This window comes from Anarrhichthys ocellatus, unplaced genomic scaffold, assembly GCF_004355925.1.
Source record: "Anarrhichthys ocellatus isolate YVR2014 unplaced genomic scaffold, GSC_Weel_1.0 scaffold18, whole genome shotgun sequence".
Lineage (NCBI taxonomy): Eukaryota > Metazoa > Chordata > Actinopteri > Perciformes > Anarhichadidae > Anarrhichthys > Anarrhichthys ocellatus.
The window spans coordinates 7,389,024-7,405,813 of record NW_022280048.1 but is presented as its reverse complement, the minus strand read 5'-3'; the positions used below and the strand labels follow the sequence as shown (position 1 = coordinate 7,405,813).

Sequence of the window (16,790 nt, the reverse complement as noted above, 5' to 3'; positions counted from 1 at the left end):
GGCGGTGGCGGCGGAGGAGAAGGCGACATGCGGAGAAGTGGATGCTGAGTCTACCGCGTTAAGGTCTGGACCCCCCCCATCCCTCCTTTTGATCTGTCAGCCCTTTTGAAATGTCCAGTACGGAGACAGGACTCGCTGCTTACGGAGGCTTATCTAATGCTTTCCCGGGTCTACTATCAGAGTGTATGTTGAGCAAGGACAAGAGATGAGTTGGTCAGACCCTCTGCTATCTATCTGGGGGAATTACAGAGAACTTTCACATGGATAAAAAGTAAGATGACTGTATAGATACATTTGTTAGGATATGAGCTTATTTCTTGTTCCTTTGCAGTTTCACAGCATGAAATATCATCTAACTGGTGAAGTACTCACTACAGTAATATCATTTGTGTTTTGTAGAGCCAACTTTAGTTTCCTGAGATGTGTCATTCCCGGCTCTGCTCAGCATTACTGAGGTGCACATTTTTGAAATTAGACTTTGGATGATCTTCAAGAGGTCTTTTTGGCACGTTGCTGCCAAACTGTCTGGAGTACAGTGCACAAACAATTCTTTCTCAAAATGCTAACACTAAAACATTTTCATCTATTTGTGTTACGTATTGCCACATAAGTCGTTTTTTTCATACAATAGCTGACATTGATTTAGAATAGAACATTACTGTCCCACTAGCAGGACATTTGTCTTCGTCTCAATATTAAAAACAGCACAATAAACTGTTTTTTTTTAATCATCAGCAACACCAATATATGTACAAAATCTGAGACAACTTAATGAGATCTCCTACCGTAGGGATATTGCTTAAGCCCAGCACATAGTGTAAATCAGAGTGTTATTGATTAACACTCACAGATTAGTTGCAAATAAAATTGCCAATAGGGATACTACTGACAGCAGCTTTACAAACCGTGGCCAGAGAGACTTGTAGACAGACCTCTGCATCCTTGATTCAGACATTAACAGCAGCATGAACTGTGCTGTTTTACAGTAACTGCTTCTTGACTGCAGTGTAAAGCCCAGTTGGTCTTAATGATCAGCACAGAAGATTAACCCTTTACTCATTGTGAAATACCCCTCGAGCGCGAGAGTTCTGAACATACCAAAAAAATATGACTAGACTGTACCAGAGTACCTAAAAATAGATATTTTTTTCTAATTAAAATGTGTGAATTGCAAGTGTTTTTGCACTTCAGAAAGTGAGAGAATTCCCGCAAATCTTTTTTTGTGAAGAAAACAAACTCTCGCCCATTCCCGGTGTAAAACATGAACCTGTGCTGCATACAGCTACATATTCCATGACTGCACCAGCTGTGGATCATTGCTGTGTGATGATAGCTTTATAGACAATTGGTTTGAAGATTTAGCTTTCAGATTTGCTCTCTACTAACTGGTCTGCTTATTAACAAATTGCTAACAAATGGTGCTTGTTGAAATGGTTTGATTTGGAATTAAGAGCTGCTGCTTGGAGATTCATCAGAGGGCATTCAAGCATTTGAAATCCTTCCCAACAATTTTGATTCTGCATCGGTTCCTGCGTAATCTAGATGGAATGCGTCTCAGCAGAATTGAGAGTGCCTCAGAAAGCTATTCAAGAGAAAATCATTACGCTTTGAGCTCTGCAGGCTTGCTGTTATTTTCTTCTTTTTTCTCATCTACAGTTTTGTGAAAAAGTGTTTGCCCCCTTCCTGATTTCTTATTTTTTTGCATGTTTGTCACACTTAAATGTTTCAGATCATCAAACAAATTTAAATATTAGACAAAGATAACACAAGTAAACACAAAATTCAGTTTTTAAATGAAGGTTTTTATTGTTAAGGGGGAAAAAAATCCAAACCTACATGGCCCTGTGTGAAAAAGTGATTGCCCCCTAAACCTAATAACTGGTTGGGCCACCCTTAGCAGCAACAACTGCAATCAAGCGTTTGCGATAACTGGCAATCTGGCAATGAGTCTTTTACAGCGCTGTAGAGGAATTTTGGCCCACTCATCTTTGCAGAATTGTTGTAATTCAGCCACATTGGAGGGTTTTCGAGCATGAACCGCCTTTTTAAGGTCATGCCACAGCATCTCAATCGGATTCAGGTCGGGACTTTGACTAGGCCACTCCAAAGTCTCCATTTTGTTTTTCTTAAGCCATTCAGAGGTGGACTTGCTGGTGTGTTTTGGATCATTGTCCTGCTGCAGAACCCAAGTGCGCTTCCGCTTGAGGTCACGAACAGATGGCCGGACATTCTCCTTCAGGATTTGTTGGTAGACAGCAGAATTCATGGTTCCATTTACCACAGCAAGTCTTCCAGGTCCTGAAGCAGCAAAACAGCCCCAGACCATCACACTACCACCACCATATTTTACTGTTGGTATGATGTTCCTTTTCTGAAATGCCGTGTTGCTTTTACGCCAGATGTAATGGGACATACTACACCTTCCAAAAAGTTGAACTTTTGTCTCGTCAGTCCACAGAGTATTTTCCCAAAAGTCTTGGGGATCATCAAGATGTTTTCTGGCAAAACTGAGACGAGCCTTTATGTTCTTTTTGCTCAGCAGTGGTTTTCGTCTTGGAACTCTGCCATGCAGGCCATTTTTGCCCAGTCTCTTTCTTATGGTGGAGTCATGAACACTGACCTTAATTGAGGCAAGTGAGGCCTGCAGTTCTTTGGATGTTGTTCTGGGGTCTTTTGTGACCCCTTGGATGAGTCGTCGCTGCGCTCTTGGGGTAATTTTGGTCGGCCGGCCACTCCTGGGAAGGTTCACCACTGTTCCATGTTTTCGCCATTTGTGGATAATGGCTCTCACTGTGGTTCGCTGGAGTCCCAAAGCTTTAGAAATGGCTTTGTAACCTTTTCCAGACTGATAGACCTCAATTACTTTGTTTCTCATTTGTTCCTGAATTTCTTTGGATCGCAGCATGATGTCTAGCTTTTGAGGATCTTTTGGTCTACCTCACTTTGTCAGGCAGGTCCTATTTAAGTGATTTCTTGATTGAGAACAGGTGTGGCAGTAATCAGGCCTGGGTGTGGCTAGAGAAATTGAACTCAGCTTTCCAAAGATGTGATAAACCACAGTTAATTTATGTTTTAACAGGGGGGGGGGGCAATCACTTTTTCACACAGGGCCATGTAGGTTTGGATTTTTTTTTCCCCTTAATAATAAAAACCTTCATTTAAAAACTGTATTTTGTGTTTACTTGTGTTATCTTTGTCTAATATTTAAATTTGTTTGATGATCTGAAACATTTAAGTGTGACAAACATGCAAAAAAATAAGAAATCAGGAAGGGGGCAAACACTTTTTCGCACAACTGTACATACTCCGCTGTGCTCTTGATGTACATAAAAAAAAAAGAAAAAAACGCCTTTGAGTCAGATTGTTTGAGGTTGTTTTTGCCCACTTGAAAGCTGGTTCAGATCAGAGGCAAGTTCTGGCTTCAAGCGAAAGGAATGCTGCATGAGCAGATCAATACTCAGAGAGGCTCCTGGCGAAAACCAGCACCATCATCCTACGGAGCAGGATGCTGACTCCTCTGAAGTTCCCACTGTAGTCAAACAGGAACATTATCATCAATGCCAACCGTGGGAGTGTGTGATGAATGACGGATAGATAGATTTAATAATTATTTCAAGTATCCAGTCTGCAGACAAGCAAGAATTTGGCATCACGTGGCTGTAGATGCACTGTAATGATGTGTTTACTTACATCCTTACTTGTCAGGTAAATGTCTTGAACTAAGTAGGCGTCAGCAGCAGAAAACATTTGTAAATCAGTGATCATGAATGCACTTTGTATATGAAGCAGCATAGGACGACTCCTATTCCTAATTACTCTGAAATGATACTGGAATTTGTGCTGCATTTTCCACCTGCATGGAAAGAAATGTGTCCAGAGTCGCTGTGATTCAAGCCACACTAAATGCCAAGGGCAAGGAGATGCAGCATGTCCCCACTGCAGATTCTTGATGAGTTAATGAGCTTCAAACTTCCCAGACATTGGACCTCTGCATGAATGTGAGTGGCTTTTGTGTCGACAGCAAACGGCACAAGAGAGGAGTTTTTTTTTAACACGCTTTGAGGCAGGAGCTTGCAAACGGTAGGTGCAGACAAAGACCTCGTCTCCAAATAGAGACCTTGAAAGCAGGCCGTTCACTGATGCCAGGAAGAGTCTACTCGGCTAGGCTGTGTGCTACGATGGTAAAACATTTTAAATATTTAAACACTGCGCCGACCAAATGTGGTGCGTGGCATTTCCACCCGTAAAACGCACTTTCTGTGATTCTGTCTCTTATTGTCATATGCAGTGGTGGACATCTTGGATGTCAATCTGTTCAGGAGGAATAAACAAACACCTGGTGAACACCTGACATTCATGTAGAATTATATTAAGCATTGCAGCAACAGATCGATTGCTGAATACCTCCATCAGTTGGCCTGTCAGTGGAATGGAGCCTCATGATTGAGGACAAAAGAAAGAGAAAAAGCAGCAGTGTGTGTTTCTTCAACTAAATGTGTTAATTACCCACAAACCTATTGGTGAATATTACCACATTTATGTTTAAATGTAGAAATGGGAACATTCTGATGTCACTTCCAGGCAAAATGAGATGCTACTCCATTAACTGTGACAACTTGCACAGAATTGTTGTTTCTCTCTTTGATCATGAGAATAATTGGATTAAGCTAATTACATGCCCAGCAGAATAGTATACTTGTGCTCAGTAACCGTGTATACACTGTGTTTTTCGATGGAGCTGATTGTCATTTGCCTGTAGCTGCTGATTTGAATTCTATTGCAAGAATCGAGCAATTACGACATGGTCATATAGGCATCTTAGCATAATAATTACTTTGATTATGGTCGTATTTAGTAAATTGATATTGTGACAAAGCTTGCATTATGAGGAATGCTGATTGCCTCAAGTAAAACAAGCACATCATTATTTACTACATCAACAAATGCAGTATGCAAAATAGCAGAAAAACGAGAATATTTACATAAAAAACAGCTTGATCAAATTATTCTCAAACTCTAAAGTACATGCAGTAATTAGATTAATGTGTGCCCATAACCAAAGATATAGTGAATGATACTGGCTTCATACGAACAGTAATAAAAAGTTTGAAATAGGTGATGTAATTTGTGTTTAACACAAAGTTCAAAACTTTTAAATTGAGTTAGTCTCCGGTGCAGCAGTGTTTAAGAGGGCGATATAATATGATTCTCACCTGAGAGCACAATATGGGAAGTTGCGAAACAACCAACAACCGTGATATAACTTTGACAATGAAAGTGGATTTTATTTTTGTAAGATGGGACTCCTTGTGCATGAAGAGAGTCAGGGCAGTTCAGCGCGACACTGTTTTTACTCCTCATCTGCACGACAGTTTCACACCACAATCTAAAAGCACATTTTATTCAAATGACTGCACTAAATCACTGGAGGATATTATATTTTATTAAGACTGTATTTCAAGGCCGCCACATTATGCGAGGACTGGGAAATATAATATGTACTGTATATGTAAATATTCCAACCAATATTGTGCCATTTTATCTCTCTCCTCTTCAAGTTTAAGGTGTAACATGCAAAACTGCTGTTTTTGTTGGAATATATCTGCACATTACTGAGTGAATGAATTGTACTATCTGCATTCAATCTTTTGAATGCCAGCAAAATTAATACAATGGTTTTGTGGCATACATGTACAAACTTTTGAATAATTGTGCTGATGTAAGTAAAATAAGACCGTGAGTATATATGGCTTTATTGATCCAAATATCTTTGCCATCTTTTTCATATTCACTGAGCTTCATTTTGTGTGTTCTGTTTACTTAATTCATTTGTGTTAAAAATGACACTGCGTAACTTTTACAGAACAATGTTCCCTGCAGCTCCAACTGACTATTAAAGGACCAGTGTGTAGGATTTAGTGCTGAATGGCTAAACTGCCATTTAGCATTTAGGTAAAATGCTAAGCTATTGTAACAGTGCAAGTAGAGAAGAGTCATTAAGTCGGCACACTGACCCAGTAATTATAGAGCATTATTTCCCTAAAGTTTGCTAACATTAGCTACTGGTCATAAGTAAGGCGGTAGCAGTCGTGTGTTTTATTGCTTATGAATTTTAAGGTGCATACCACCACATTAGGAGCCTTTCGATTGCCTCTCAACGTGGCAACGCCAGAGCTGGCTGCTTGTAGCTAACGGTGCTATCAGTGCTAACAGTACAAACTATGGCAAAACGTGCCGACAAAGCTCAAAGTGTATCTGTGGCTATACGCTCCCACCAGGACGCCATCTGTCGGGATGCCATCATCAGCTGTATCCGCCGTGTGAGAGCAGTACAGAGCGGGGTTCATGAGCTAACCAGTCAGGCACGCCCATGCACTTAAAGTACGACCAACCGGCCAGCGGATGTCGTTTATTGCACATTTAACTTTTCATTTGTAAAAGGCATAATGTGTTGTTTGATAAAGTCTCATAGTTTCGCTTTAGGTTATTGTTTTTACCACTATTCCAATTTTTTTTTTTTACAGTTGGCTGATTAACTTTCAGATTTTTGTCCAGTGATGGTTCCAGAGTTGTTATTGTTGTTGTTGCTGTTTATTAAATCGAGCCAATGTATACACAAGACGATTCTAATAGCAAACTGTGCTGTTTCCCCGTCTGAGCAGTGAAATGCATTGCTGGCACAGTGTTGTGCTGTACTCATTAACACTTTCATTGAAATGTCAGACTTCGCGCCGTTCATGCTTGCCAACACTCACAGTAGAAAGCTGTAATTGCATACGCCCACATATCAAATTATTCAACCATCTCACTCACTCAATATACTTCGTTTTCATGAACTCCATTTTTAAAGAGGGCATTAATCTATTTCTCAGATAGTAGTTGTAGCAGTTACTTTTTGAAACAAAGTTTGACGTTGTTCTACTCATGTTTTATCCTGAAGCAATGAATTCAATTTGAACACTAAATATCATATTTCTTGATATGCGTTTAGCTTAAATAGTCTTAAATTGACATGTCTTAGCTGAGTGCATGATGACTGCTTTGGACAAATCAAAATAGATAAATTCTGGAGCATCCACTTGACAAAAAAGGACCTGCTGGGAACTGAATAGTGGAGGGGCAACTAACACAAGTCTATAAGATGCATACATCATCAAACTCAGACAGAAATCAGCACGATGCCGCTGCATCAGATCAGTTAAAGGTGGCTTGTGTAAAATTTCTAAACATCATGATGCTTGACATCACTTTCATCAGTATTACATTGGTAGCCCTGTCATCAGTTCATCAGTGCTTCCTTGTTGTCCATTCACCTTAACATCATCATTCCTTATTTATGGAAAACTGCTGCCACAAAACACAGGAAGGTTTCCAAGTATGGAAGTTCCAAGTTCCCTCTGTGTGAGCATTTAATGTTTGACAAGTTCATTCAATATTTATCTAGACATGAGAACATTGCAACTTGCCGACAGTGAGATGAATATTCTCTTCCACTGGAAGCCAGATGGGAATATCAAACATCATTCACTGTGCTCACAGGGCGCAGTATTTACCCTCAACACTGAGTATCCGTCCACCACTTTGGTCCATACTGAGGTATCTCCACAACACAGATATATTCCCATGGCATTTTGGACAGACATTCATGGTCCCCAGACGATGAATCCTGCTGAATTTGTTGATCGTCTGACCTTTTCCTTTCCTCCACCATTATCTATGTTGTTTTGACCACTGACAATTGGGTGGTTTGCTGTTCATGTTCCTCTCAGGATCAATTGTATTCACTTTGGTGATCATCTCACTTCTTGTGTAATGCCACCATCTGGTCATCATTTTAATTTCTCCAATACTTTGTTTTATGACCAAATACCTGCAAAACGAATGGCATTCCCATCCCATCAGCCTTTGCTGTGTTGTATGCTAAATAGCACCTGTTGGCAATATCCCAAAAGTCACATAGTCTTTCTTTAAGTTTTAAACAATAGTTTGTTTTTAGGTTATGCTTAGGTGATTGACATGTGACAGGAATTTCGTCCCGATTTTGAAGGGTCATATTATGGGTTTATTATGGTTGCAATTTATAATTTTGATAGAAAATAAAAGATCTAAGCTTCTCAATGCGACCAAGAAAGCTAAAACTAATGAGGCACGCACTGTCTGAACATTGAAGAGCAAGAAAATTGAAGCTAGGTTCCAAAAACCAACACTGATTGTGCCATGTCGTGTCATATTCTGCAGGATGTGAGAAATGACACCAGCCGAGATAGAGCTGTCGCAGTGAAAAGCCACTAATTATCACCCAGATGATTTTCAAAGGACCCACCGCACTGGAAAATACAGGAGTTGCGCTTCAAGGTGTTTCCATCACATACACATCAATATTGCCAGCTTAAGCAGCTATTAATTGAGTTTGAATTTTAACGATTTGCATTTTAATAGCACACCTACACCTCCTTCTGATATGTAACACCGTTGGAAGAGCACCGCCGTCTCATTAAGCACCCATCTGTCAAAAACACTGCATGGCATTCCTCTGAGCCTCAGCACATGAACAGATGCAGACAGAATATTGATTGATGAAAGTGATTAAATAGGAGAAGAGTGAGAGAGCAAGGAAAACCATCATCATTTCAAGTGCAAACTTCAGGTTTATCTCACTCAAAAGGTCCTCTTATCGAGCAAAATGTCTTGCTGAATTTTTTTCTCCGTAGTGTCATGTGAGGACGAGGAAGCAAAACGACAAAGTTGTTTAGAAATTGGACGAAAGGTGTTTCTGCTGGATACAAAGACACCAGTCAGGGAAGAGGTATTGAGCTAAGTTATTCTTTTACAGTGAATCTGTTCACGTGCACGCGTTACTCTAATAGCACCGCAGATCACAATGCAGCTCATACTCTTGGTCATGAAAGGCTGCATCTGAGCTTACCGTCTTATTTGGCTCCCTGATAACATATGCATGAATAAACTGAATATTTCCTGAGGAAGATTCAGTTGACTCAGGCAATGAACAAAACCCACAGAGGTGATCAGATGCATACATATTTAAATAGCCTTTTTAATATGTAAGAAATATTGATGATGACTGATTCGAATCACTGGCATAATGATAACACATCATGGTGCTTGTGCTCAAGGAAATGGAATGGGGAAATTGAGGGTCGGGACGGTTGACACGTCGGAGGAAGGGGAATGGAAGTAAACAGAGGAGGCAGAGGTTGAAATTTAAGGACGAATACTGATTCCATGTCTGGCAGATGCATAATTGCAGATCATTGGAGATACAAAATCAGTTATTTATAGAATATGTGACAATCCATCGTGTTGATGATACTGTTGGTTAGCATAAGACTGCAGACATGCTTTGTACTGGACATTTGTGGTTAAACACAAAGCAATACAACCTATCAAGATTCTGTCAGTGACCTCTTTAAAGGTTCTCTATACGATACTCAGAGAATTAAGATAGCATCAAACAACTAGTTACTATGTATATAGATATAGTGGAGTAATATCTACCTGTCTGCTTTGCTTACATAGCGGGCCGACCACATGCGCCTTTTAGAGCATGTTTGTGCATGTGAGCGTGCCCTACTAGCTAGCCTTCGCCATGTTGAGGCACTACATATGCTCTGAATTTTGAATTTAGCAGCTTTAACATTAAACATAAATAACCACCCTAAATAAAGTTCACATATTTTTGCTATTATATTGTACTGTTGATTTTATATTGGTGAACGCACTTTAGTTTGACATTTTGGGAAATACGTTTATTTCACAGTCTTGTGAGGATGAGTTTGATACCCCACATGTCTGTTCAGTAAATGTGGTGCTACAGTCAGTTTGATTAATTTAGCACAAAGACTGGAAACAGCTATCCTGACTCTGTCCAACGGTAGCAAAATGATTTGTAGCTTGACTTTTCACTTGTTTGTTGGAGTGGAAGATATCGTCACTGTCTGAAATCCAATATTTCTGATTCGGAATTACTCGTCGGACTCTGACATGAATGGTTTCCCCCCCCCCCCTCTGCTGCTTGTATCGGAACAACATGATGTGATCGTGGCATTACACGAGTGAACATTTCTCTGACTTTGATACACTAAGTGTTATTTCAACTCGTTCCACTAACTTGAAATGTCATAGTCACTCATCTAAACCATCCGGCTATAAGAAGCATAATTCACAGCCACTGCACTTTGTCACATACCAATATATAACCATCCTCTTTAATTACTGGTATGAGCTGTAATGCCTTTCACACAGCTGCCTCCTCTTCATCGGTAGAGTTATTTAGATTACAGCCTTTTTTATTCTAACCCAGTATTAGAATTGTCAAGCAGAGGAGTCCATTCAGAATGCACTCCTTTCATATGCCTGTCAGGAAATGAAAGCAAAATGAATAGAAATGCCCTTACTGTCTGTCTAGTGGACCATGTGACTATAGCTGTTTATGCCTCGGATAAACAACACCCACGTTATGCATGGCTCCCTCAGTTTCTCCAATCCCACTTCATCCCCAAGTAAGAATTCCATTTGTGCGGCTGTGACATTTTTCCTGTGATTTATTCTATTGTCCTAAGTCATCGGGCCATGGCTGCCACTCCGCCCCGTCCCCTTGCCATCAGCTTTGATAATCCCGGCCTTTGTTTTTGCAATGAGAAGCAGCATTCTTCCAGAGGGATGACCTCCTCTGTCTCTACAGGGGCTGGCACTGACGACGCGACCCTACCCGGGGATTGGATAGCACCCCACCAGATGCTGCGAACCAAATCCACGAGTTGTCACCCCGACTCTGGTGCTCATATGTGTACCAAACACGCTCTCCTTCCCCTGGAAGACAACTTGATGGATCCCTCTGTTCACCACAGCTGACACATCAAGGCCCGGCACCATTATCAGCACCTTAAGCATTAGCACAGCACAACAGGATTAGAGTCAGTGGATCATCGCTAATTTCTGTAAGTAAACATCTCATGCACTTTATAATTATTATTTTGTATGATTGAATTTGAATTGTATTGTAGTTGATTTAATTAACTATAATACAAAAGTGCTCAGTTATATTGTTACTGTTAAACAGCGGGCTAACAATGAAATTAAACAACTTTTCCCTTGGCCACAAAAGCACAGCACAATACAAAAGTTGAGCAGCACCAGGAGGAGAAAAGATGAGACGAAAAGGTACTGAGGAATAAAACTATTTCAGTGAGACTCATCCCTAAAATCCCACAGCACCTGAACATTAGAATTCCAAACCAGCCGCGCACCGAGGCACCGGGCTCAACTTTTACATCTCCAACCAGTTGAAAGGGATAGCGCAAGCATCAGGACATCAAACACCAGGAACAGGAATACATCAGATTACCTGCAGCTGCCTATCGAATACAGACACATGCGCCGGTCACCGCTAGGATTTAAGGGATTAATAACAGTTGGCTGGATTCAGATGGCAGCAATTAGGACTAAACGAAAGGAAATCACGTTCCCATGACAATGGGATTTCAATTTTTTTATTGTTTGTGACTCGGTCTGGCACCTGTCCCAAGGAACGGCTCTGCTGTAATGAGGGTTCACCCTGGATACAGTTTGTGGTGTCAAAGACAGGGTTGATGAGTTGGAGGTTGAACACACAGTAAAAAGAATATAAATTCAAATGTTTGTTCACTAGTGTTGTTGCGCAGCGTCTCTGAAGCCATCTACCTGGATCCCGTTTCACAGGCGTATCTGTCTCATGTTCCGCGCAGCACTCTCCAGGCTTGTTTCCTTTTAAATCAAGGATGTCTCATCCTTCAGTTCATATCCATTTGACTGTCATTAGCACAGACAACATTAATATAGATTTACCCCGCTGGGACAGGAACTATAAGACACGTCTATAAGATGTTTGATATCTTAAGAGACCTATTTGTAGTATTCTCTGCCATACATTTTAAACACACAGCGAGAAGCTTTCGATCTTTTTAAGCTCTAAGTGAGGCTGGCTCCATCTTCCACTCGTCCTCCTTCAACTCCTGGCTCTTTGATGCAGTCGAGGTCTATCATTAGCGAGCACTGGGTTGGAAGCATTAGGTCTGTGATGTAGGCCGGAGCCTGGCAGGTCTGTGTATGTGTACCTGTGTTGGTTATTTATGGCAGTTTGGCCGTTTCTTATGAAGCCATTAAAAAAGTCACAACAACAGAATGACACCCATTGTATTAAAGAGAGCAGCGTTGGAGAGCACAATCAAAGGATTGGACACAAGCTGACTGTGTACTCAAAGTTAAATATTCAATGGCACGTAAATGTGTGCAGGTCAGTTGTGTGTCATTTAAAGGGGCAGTTTGTAAAATGTGGGCACGTGCTCCAAACCAATAGGGGGCAGCATCTTAGCTCTGCTGGGTCTATACAATCTAGATTTACAGTGTCATTACAAAAATAAAAAAGCTAAATGAGTACTAACAGCAGAGCAAGAATATTCGACCTAACTGCTAAAATAACACTGCTATCTTATGATCTACACCTGTTGTTGGCCTGTATTGTGTTTACTGTGCCAATAACCGGGGACTGTGCGATCTTTGTACATTTTGATAGTTCAAAGATCAATTTTCACTTTGTCAGCCACTTTGTATTGGCTACGAAAACTATACTTATTTTAAGTTAATTGTTACATTACATTTACTTAGTTTTTATCCAAAGCGACTTCCAATCTGTGCATTCAACTACATGGATACAAACCGAAAGTTACTAGAATTATGCAAGTACATCGACTTGTGCTGAACTGCTTCAATTGCTACATTTAAAAACAATAGGAGAATGAGTTTTGGATGTTGTTATGGGCCATAGTGCAGTCTGAACAGATTCATTGTCAATCTGCAATAAAAGATGTTTAGAGCCAGTGTTATACTGTACAGAGGAATTCTGGTTTTTGTTGCCTGCTAATAATTCATTAACTTTGTGCAGGTTGGGTCAGTAGAAGTCCTCAAATGTTTAGATGTGGCTGATTGCAATGCTGTCTTTATGTAAAGACAATGGTGAATCAAAGATTTGACAATGGAAAGTGTTGTCATCATACTGGTATCTACAATATTGTAATCTAATCTAAACTTTTGTCCCAGTTATAAAGATGTGTCACACTAGTGTCTAAATTAAGGCATGTCATAGTTGTGCCACGGATATCCAGACAGCTGCTGCTGGTTGCACATGGGAGAAGTTTGCCTTCAGGGCTTTCTGCCATAAATCCTATTTGATTAGGTTTAGGAAAATATTGTGGTTTGGGTTAAAATAAACCCCAGAAATCCCTGAAGGCAAACTTCTCCCATGTGCTTGAAGTACAGGAAACCTGTGGTCCAATCAGTACTCTGACGGAGATCATGCACCTTAAGCTCACTGAATTTGACTGACAAGGATAGTTGTGTTTTATTGCAGCACATCTGTCAGGAATACAGCCAAAAAGTTTTGTTTTCCCATTTGTCTGTTTGCTTGTCTGTTGACGAAAGTGTCTCCAGAACTACTTAGCACATTGATACTGCTACATCCACACTACTTTGTCCACACGGCGTTTCAGCATCGTTTTCAAATTGATCGCTGTCCATAATAAAACGCCTGAAAACGAATATCACGTGACTATTCATGTACACTGGGCATGCACGAGAGTGTCGATGTAAACAGGAAGTAGATTGGTTGCTTACTTTAAAAAAATACGACAGAGTAATAAAATAGTCTTTAATAATGAAAGGTCATGTTTGACACTTAAGATCTTCTCTAAAGTCTTCCTCTATGAACTCAAACAGACACAGTTCATGGAAAGTTTTAGAAGTTTTATTTTTCAGACTTAGTTACAACACTGCAGGTCTTGCTCTATATCGCTCTCACATCAAATTTAATTTAAAATCAACACTAACACATAAAGGTGTACTAGATTATGGTCCATAAAAGTGGTCAACACACGTCTCTCACTTGTTCCCTCTCGGTTTCGTTGTTTCTGTTCTCGCCCTGCTGGCTTAACTATCTGTCCTACTGGAGAGCATTTACTGCTTTTGTTCCTTTACATTTTATCTGCGGACTTCACAATAGTTGTGCAGAACAAAATAAGCATTAATAAGAAAAGGAAAGTCTTCCGTTTTGTGTCCATCACCCTCCCTAAAGCCGCTAACCGTGACTTCAGACGTCCGCTCCGTAGGTCTGGTAACGCCGCTGGTCATGCTCACTAATGGCTCCAATAACAGCTGCTTCCTCCGTATTAATGCAGACTTTAACTGAACAACAGCTGCTAGTAAAGACAACAAGTTCAGCATCGCCTGTAATCAGTTGTCCATGATGAATTAACCTGGTAGTCGATCGGTAATCAATGTTGTTGTTTGTGAGCTTCCGGGTAAGGGTCACGTGATAGGCATGTGACGAATCAGGGAAGGACACGTCATGACTGCTAAGAACCAATCAAGTAGCGAACGCGGGTGTGGGCGTCATCGTTTCTAAACGTATCCGTTTTCGACCATCCACACGAAAACACAACCCGGAGTTTTCAAACTTATCCGTCTTCGGGAGCATTTTCAAACTCCTCCGTTTTCGGTGCACAAAAACACCGGCGTAGTGTGGACGCTCAGTGTAAACGTAGCAAAACATAATTTTGCGTTTTCAAATGGAAAAGGAGTAGTGTGGACATGGCATCAGAGCAACTATGAAAATGGGAAAAACAACAACAAAGAGCCACAAAGAAACTACAAAAAGACACAAAACAACTAAAGAAACGCAAAACAACTACAGAGAGACTCAAAATGACTACATTGAGACACAGAATGACCACAGAAAGAGACTAAACAACTATAAAGTCTGTGTCTTGCTCCTATGTAGGAAAGTTGGTGGGCCTTTTGCATATATGTGCCGAGGGGCCTATTTTCTCATAATACACAACAGATATGAGTAGATTAAAACAGTGAATTGACATATCAAAATTATCATTAAATTTGAACAAAACCAAGCTTATGCTGTTTGGAAATTGTGAGATAAACACTGATGTACAAGTTATGATAGACAATGTTAATATAGAAAGAGTATATCGAAATAAACGTCTGGGTTTGATATTACACCAAAACATCTTCTAGAAATGTTATTAAAGATATGTGCAAGCAAAGATAGCAAGGAGCGTTGCAGTTCTGGGACAAACAAGGCACATTCTGGATCATAAAGTTGTAATATCGCATCTAAATTACTGAGTGGCGTGGTTATGCTTATTACAAAAAAATAGCCATGAGGATGGTAAGTCACATGCTTTGAAGTTCATGGATCTGGTAGGATTTAAGACTGCACAATTGCACTGCAAGACTTAACTCACTTCCCTCACACAGAAGGAATTAATTTTTCTAAAAAAAAAACATAATTTCTACCACGAGGAAGACTATGTGTATTTCAATTTGTGGGGTGAATTTACGAAATGGTTCAGATTAAGAAAATACAAATAAAAGTACAAAAGTATATCCATGTAAGAACATGTATAGAAGAGGTGCACGGAGGAGGAGGAGGCCTCGTTTCTCTCAGGACTGTAAAGCTCCTGGTTGTTGTTGTTGTTGTTGTTATTGTATTTTTCATACTAAAATAATTGTTTATGTGTATATGTGATAAATATAAATTAATAACCAATATTGAAGTTGTTTTAGTTATAGAAATGGACAGGACCTTATAAGTGCTTACTTCATCCTTCTCCTTTTCCAACATATAATATTTATTTATTCCATCCATCCATCCATTTTCCTCCGCTTATCCAGGGTCGGGTCGCGGTGGCAGCAGGCCAAGCAGGCCGACCCAGACTTCCCTCTCACCGGCAACATGTTCCAGCTCATTCTGGGGGATCCCGAGGCGTTCCCAGGCCAGCTGGGAGATGTAATCTCTCCAGCGTGTTCTGGGTCTTCCCCGGGGTCTCTTCCCAGTTGGACGTGCCTGGAAAACCTCCAGTGGGAGGCGTCCAGGAGGCATCCTAATTAGATGCCCGAACCACCTCAGCTGACTCCTTTCGACGGGAAGGAGTAGCGGCTCTACTCCAAGCTCCCTCCTGATGACCGAGCTCCTTACCCTATCTCTAAGGCTGAGCCGGGCCACCCTACGGAGGAAACTCATTTCGGCCGCTTGTAGCCGCGACCTTGTCCTTTCGGTCACGACCCAGAGTTCGTGACCATAGGTGAGGGTAGGAACGTAGACCGAGTGGTACATTCAGAGCTTTGCCTTCCGGCTCAGCTCCCTCTTCACCAAGACGGTCCGGTGCAGCGCCTGCTTTACTGCTGCAGCCGCACCGATCCGTCTGTCGATCTCCCGCTCCATCTTACCCTCACTCGTGAACAAGACCCCGAGATACTTGAACTCCTTCGCTTGAGGTAGGCACTCCGTCCCCACCTGGAGGGAGCAATCCACCGGTTTCCGGCAGAGCACCATGGCCTCAGATTTGGAGGTGCTAACTCTCATCCCCGCCGCTTCACACTCGGCTGCAAACCGCCCCAGTGAATGCTGGAGGTCATGATCCGAGGAGGCTAACAGGACCACATCATCTGCAAACAGCAGAGAGGCGACCCCCGAACCTGACGTTCTCCACCCCCCGGCTGCGCCTAGACATCCTGTCCATGAAAGTCACGAACAGGACCGGTGACAAAGGGCAGCCCTGGCGGAGGCCAACACCCACCGGGAACATGTCTGACTTATTGCCGAGAATGCGGACACAGCTCCTACTGCAGTCGTACAGAGACCGGATCGCCCGTTGTAACGGGTCCGGTACCCCATACTCCCGCAGCACCCCCCACAAGACCCCCCCGAGGGACCCGGTCGA

At 41.4% G+C, this 16,790-nt stretch overlaps 1 protein-coding gene across 3 annotated transcripts in view; it reads left to right on the top strand.

Moving 5' to 3' along the window:
* Window positions 1-21: 21 nt before the first annotated feature.
* Window positions 22-16,790, top strand: part of b3gat1b (beta-1,3-glucuronyltransferase 1 (glucuronosyltransferase P) b) — a 24,637-nt gene continuing 7,868 nt past the window's right edge. Inside the window, exons 1-3 of one of the 3 annotated variants that reach the window (XM_031857173.1) lie at window positions 22-63; window positions 10,703-10,958; window positions 11,126-11,181. The gene's annotated coding sequence lies outside the window, so the exon portion shown is untranslated. Of the gene's footprint in view, window positions 64-89; window positions 272-10,702; window positions 10,959-11,125; window positions 11,182-16,790 lie in introns of those variants that run through there. The other 2 variants (XM_031857171.1, XM_031857172.1) reach the window with 2 other exon arrangements.